This window comes from Saccopteryx bilineata, chromosome 1 (assembly GCF_036850765.1).
Source record: "Saccopteryx bilineata isolate mSacBil1 chromosome 1, mSacBil1_pri_phased_curated, whole genome shotgun sequence".
In the NCBI taxonomy this organism is placed as follows: Eukaryota; Metazoa; Chordata; class Mammalia; order Chiroptera; family Emballonuridae; genus Saccopteryx; species Saccopteryx bilineata.
In genome coordinates, this window is record NC_089490.1 from 252,102,151 (window position 1) to 252,108,183 (window position 6,033).

Below are 6,033 nucleotides of genomic sequence, written 5' to 3' on the forward strand. Positions count from 1 at the left end.
GTCTTTGGAGTTACTTGAACAAAGAAAGAAATCTGAGTGTGCCCTCAATTTCACCAACTTCAAATAAGAATGATTCACTTCTGTAAAAATATTTATTTCCCCCTCGGATTTTTATGGTAACGTAGAGGGAAGAAGGGTTTAATATGTTCCAGATGATTCTATGGAAGGAGGATTATGAAAATCAATTGAACTGCTGTTTCCTTCACTTTGTTTTGTTCTATTTATCAATTACAGGGGCCCAGGACTTTATAGCAAGAACACTATATAAAATACTTTCACTCTTGTACTGAGACTGGTACTGGGTTGATGTGTTCATTTTTAAATATTTTTAACTATTTTATGAAAGGAAGCATTCCTTTTCTCACAACAAAGACATACAAAACCGAATTGACTTGAGTAACAAATGTAGCTTATCTGAACAAAAAGAAAAAAAGAAGCAGGCAACTAAATTCAGTGATATCATATTGTCTTCAAACATCTGTTGTTATTAGTTCAAGGTTGGCAATACTGTGCTTACTATCTGTAGAAAAAGCAAAAATTAAAAATGTTCAAGTTGAGGAATAGTTATCTCTTTCTAGTCCCGAACATTTGAGAGAAAATAGCAGAGGGGAAGGCGGAAATGGAAGAAGCATGGGCTTCCAAGAGCAAAACCTGGGCTCACAAGGCAGGGAAATCACTACTCAACCATACTGGGGTCCCAAACCGGGGACGAGTTGGAACTCCTGAGCATCAAACCTGAAGGTGATTGCTTGCTTCTTTCCATTACTGAAAGATGGTCTGTGTCACGTAAAGATAGAAAAAAAATATTTTTGGTCTTTTAAGGATTTCACAGGGCACAACGACAAGATAGGAAACATTTCCTGCAACCACTACCATCACTTGTGACTATTTTAATGCCCTGCAAGTGGGTGAATAGGAACAAAGAGGGAGTATATTGATTTTTAAATAAGTGTCTTAGGAGCTTTTGACCAATATTAAATGTCACTCTTTTTTTTTCTTATTAAATTTCCGTACTGTCAAATACGTACTGATTTTACAAGAGATCATTAGTATTTAAGTTCCTGTAACATGAGATGTAAGTCATGATCACTCAGATTCTCCCAAGCTGGGCTGGTGTTTCGTCTGTTGCCTACAACGCAAGCCTGCAAGTTCACGCAGGAGTGGAGCAGAAGATTGCTTTACAATTCACAAAATTCAATCCCTCAGAGTCCTGGAGCATGCTTTGCTTTGTTTCTCTATCTTAGTAACCTTTTAAATTAGAAAGGAAAATAAAATTTTGAGGCAGAGGAAACAACTAACAGGTACATGAGCAGCCTTAACTGTGTAGGAAAGGATTAGTAACTTTGCCTGGTAAAATGATGAGAAGTCACTGCCTAATCGGTAAACCCTTGCCTTCAGACCATGGGATTAGTCACCTGTTGACCTGCTTTTTGCTTCATGTGTTACATCTGTTGACTGGCTCTTCCCTGTCTGAAGAGCCTCCCTGTCACATTGGTGGTGTCCAGGCTAGAGTACAACACCCCAACATCTGGGCTGTGGAATAGAGAGAGAAGAGCACATCCTAGAGGGTGGGTGGGTGGTCAGATGTGAAACGAACACTTCTACAGAATCTTCCAGTACTCATAAGGTGTTCGTTATTTGGGGCACTGCCATTTTCATGGTCCATTTTGGTGTTAAGAGAAACATGGGTTTCACTTTGGTTATCCATCTCTGGGCAATAACATGGTTCCTCGCCCTTCGACCAGCAATCTTCCAGAGGGTTGCAGAAACTGTCTTAAGACATTACCCAAGGATGGTGAGACTAGGTGTAAAAGAAGACACTCCTGATAAGATTATACCTGTGAGTATCACCCACATAAGAACAGTAATCACATCCCAAAGAAGCAAGCACTCTTCCTTTCCTGCCTTGCTCTCTAAGCTTGAGGACAGGTGAACACCACCCCCTCCCCATCCCTGGGTCTTCCTCCTCCCACCAAGGAACTCTCCCAAAAAAGGAGCAGCCTCCAGGGCTGAGACCTTAGGCTTTCAACTTCCTGCTTTTGCAACAGTTCTTCCAAGATTAAAGGCCTCAATTACTACAGCCATGCTGGTGGCTCCAAATATACATTCCCAATCCTAATATCCCATAAGACTGCTTAACCTACATTTGTCAGAAAATAATGCCACCAATGCGTCCAAATCCCGTCTTTCCCTGACAACTAGTTTATTTTCCAAACCGCTATTTCAATGACTTATCATTGTAACCTCTTACCTACTCCAACTCATTATTGCCCTTTCTCTGTTTTATTTTTCTTCAAATAACTTATCACCAACTGATACGCTATACGTTTTACTTGTTTATAGTGTTAATTATGTGTTTCTCCCTGTCTTGAAATGTAAGCTCCATGAGGTCAAGGAATTTCCAGTGTTGCTGTTCACTGTATCTCAGCAGAGAGAATACAGTAGCTGCTCGATAAACACTTCTTGAATAAGTGAAAAGATAAATGGATAGATGACTGAATGAAGTTATAATTCTCTGAAACCTCTCGACCAGAGAAATTAGAATTACAGTGGAGTCTGATCTCACATATGCCCTGAATGTCAAATCAGTTACAAGCCCTGTGATTCATCCTTTCTACATCTCTCCACCAAGACCAGACCCCAACTGCCTCACACATGGGCTTAAAATAAACGGTATCCAGAATCTCTCCATTTCAGTCAGTTCCTCCAGATGAATCCTGTTAAAACTCCAGCTTTCATCGCTCTGCGGAACATGTCGGCTGTCCTCGGTGAATTATAGGCAGCCTCGTTGGTGGGGCCTCTGTTGCCCTCCATACCCTGACCTTCCTTTACCGACACATTCTAATTCCCAGCCGCTACTCATCACTCTTCTTTCTCCTCCCCGTGGGCGGATCTCCTAGCTAACCCCCCTCGGATACAGTGTTCATTCCCACCTCGTGCCTTGACTTAGGTATATTTCCACTGGCTAAGTCGGCCTTCCTTCTCTCTCCAGCTATTCAAATCCTATGTATTTTCTTGAGATCTGATTCCCAGCTATACTTCGTTAAGCTCTCTGGAGCTTTGACCAACAACCACAACCCATATTGATTCTTGCTTCACCTCTGGAAAGGCACACGGTCTGCACCTCACAATCCATCACTGTGCTTGCCAATGACTCCCAGCTCCATCTTGGCACTGCCATCCCAGGGTAACACAAAGCCGAGTCACTCCTGTGGCCAGCCCTGGATTCACGCTGTATCCAACAGTAACATGAGTCCAAAACCCAAAGATAGATTTTTAAATAACTTAAATTTTTACTGAGACTTTTTTTCGGACGATAAATATCCTAAAGGTCCTCTTTTTTTTCTTTTTTTTTTTGTCATTATTGCCAAAGTCTTCATAATAACTGCCCAGTAATTCCTCTCCTCCTCATTCTCATTTATATTCTCTACACCTAAAGTTCTAGTCCACACATACTCAAATTTGATTTCTCCTGGTTTCTTCTCACCTCGTAATCTATTCTTCCTGAATAGCTCTCTGCCCTGTCTCTGGGGTACCAAGCTGGACTTTTGGGGCTCCTTCCCACAGTATATCCCAGAAACCAACTGAACAAAATTCCAGTCCCTGAGGACCATTGAAGCAAAGAGGACACTTCCTCCTGCCCAGGTAGACAAAGTGGGAAAGGCTGATTGTACTGACCAGGTGAATTTTTTGTTCTGGTCAAACCTTCCCCTACTTAAATCTTGGTGGGTCTCTAATATCAAAGGACTTACTATCTGCCCCCCCCCCTCCAGGGACATTTCTCATGAGATTCCAAACCTCTCCCACCTCTTTCCTTCTCCGGCAGGGTGGGAACGTTTATCTTAATAGCTCACATTATTAGCAGGTGACTAAGCCAGACAGTGGGCTCACCTGCCCGCAGCTCCGGCTACATTCCCTCCCCCACAGCTCAGCAGCCGTGCCCGCGCCTCTGACTTCCCACCGGCCTCAGACGGGGACATCAGAGGAATCAGAGGAGAGCCCTGCCCACCTTAGCCCATCGCTCCAGCCGCTCTGTCCTCTTGCAGAGAGGGAAAATCCCCACAGTTCCATGACACTTGCTGCATCTGGGGACAAAATAGGTCATGATGCGGGCGTAGGGCAGCCTCCCTGCTGTAGAGCACTGTGCAGGCCAAGCCCTGGGGACACAGGCAGAAATATCCAGGGAGCAGACCAGACTAGTGAAAAAATGGCAGGCACGAAGTGGCAAATGGAAGGGCCACAGGACAGGCAAGGGCTATTTTCAAGAACCCCCAAACATTTTCCACAATATCTGGGGTGGCTTTGGAAGAGCTATGGTCTGACCATAGAGACAGCTTAAGCTAAGAACACAATGATGCTGTTTATGGGGTTCCTATTTCCATCCTTAGTGCTGCAACCGGGAAAACAAAGGATACATAGAAAATAAAATGAGCACATGGAGCTCAAAGGGCTTTTGTAAAACTTATAAGGTGTGAAAAGTGTGAACACAGGGCCTGGCACCAGCAGGCGTGTAATCAATAGCTCTCTCTCTACTTTTCCTCCTACCCCCTCCAAGAACAGGCTGTATTTTCCCCCCAAAAAAGTATTCATTCAAAAAAAACCTTTTTTTCATGAAGCATTAACTATGCATTGCAAATGCAGTGGTGACTAGGACAGAACTAAGTGTCCCTTACTGGAGAGTTGGGCCCAGAGCAGATGCTCAGCGAACATTTGCACATGGACAAGACAATCCCTAAGGGTCCCATCTCAAACAATCCTCCCCAGGAGCCCTCACACCCCAGGGACTCCTAATTAGGGTCCGCTGTCACAGGAAGTAGTAAATGCCCACTTGACGTTTAAGGATGACCAAGAGATAGAAATAAAAATAGGTGTCTAGGGAGAAGTTGCTGTCTGAAAGACCTCGCTGGAGAATGACTTGCAAAAACGTCGACCCCCATCAATAGAAAAGGAAGTGTGGTAAATTCCAGGAGGGGTCATATATCAGTGTCTGCCTCACCAGACAAGGCCAAAGTCCATCATAAAACAGAGCAGAAAAAGGCCAAATGAAATTTGTCACTTCCAAGATTTGTCGTAGCTGCATGCACATTATTCAAGGTGTACAATTTAATGGCCACCGTTGATAAGAAGCTTTATAACAGGTCAATGTACAATTAGATTCCACGTAAGACTATACTTTCAGAGATCATTTCTATAGTTTGTTACAATTAGATTCCACATAAGCAACTTTACTTGAATAAAAAGGATCTTTGCATTTCAAAATATATCACCAATGACTACAACGAATTACGAATCTTTAAGATCTTCAGACCGGTTTGGCACAGAAAGACCAGCTGAACCTGTGCCAAATCAACGCTTGTATCTCGGCCACCAGCATGCCCCACCCAGACTGAGGAAGATGCAAAAACTGTGGGGCTACCCAGGCCATGGCCATGGACATATCGGCATGCACAGGAAGCACAGGGGATGCCCAGGGGATGCTGGTGGCTGGCATCGTCACAGAGTCAACTTCACCAAGAACTCCCAGGTTCCTGGGTAAAAGCTGGGATGAGGCATGACCACATGTGGAGGAACCAGAGCTTCTGCCCAACTCTCAACCTTAGTAGACTGTGAACCCTGGTCAGTAGGCAGACACGGGTCAATGCTACCAAAAACAAGACTAGAGGTGCTCCTGTCACTGATGGAGTGTGACCAGGCCACTACCAAGTTCTGGGGAAGGAAAGCTCCCAAAGTAGCCTGTCACTGTGAAGGCCAAGTTCTCCAGTAGAGGAGCTGAGGAGAAGATTAAGAGAGTTGAGGGGGCCTGTCTCCTGGTAGCTTGAAGCAACATGGAAGGAAGTTCATTCAATGCTCCCAAGTGAAGAAAAAAAAAAAGAACCACATCTTCTTGGGTCTCCAAGTCCAAGAGAACATTTTCTCAGGCAACAGACATTACCGAATGCCCACTTACCACTTAACGAGCACCTTGTACCCTCTGGAAGGATGATGACTGAGACAAAATATCACATGATGTGCAGTTTATAGACAACTGGGAAG

The 6,033-nt window shown here is 44.1% G+C and overlaps 1 pseudogene; it reads left to right on the forward strand.

Moving 5' to 3' along the window:
• The first annotated feature begins 5,269 nt into the window (after positions 1-5,269).
• On the forward strand, positions 5,270-5,819 carry LOC136319495 (large ribosomal subunit protein uL15-like; annotated as a pseudogene).
• Positions 5,820-6,033: the final 214 nt, after the last annotated feature.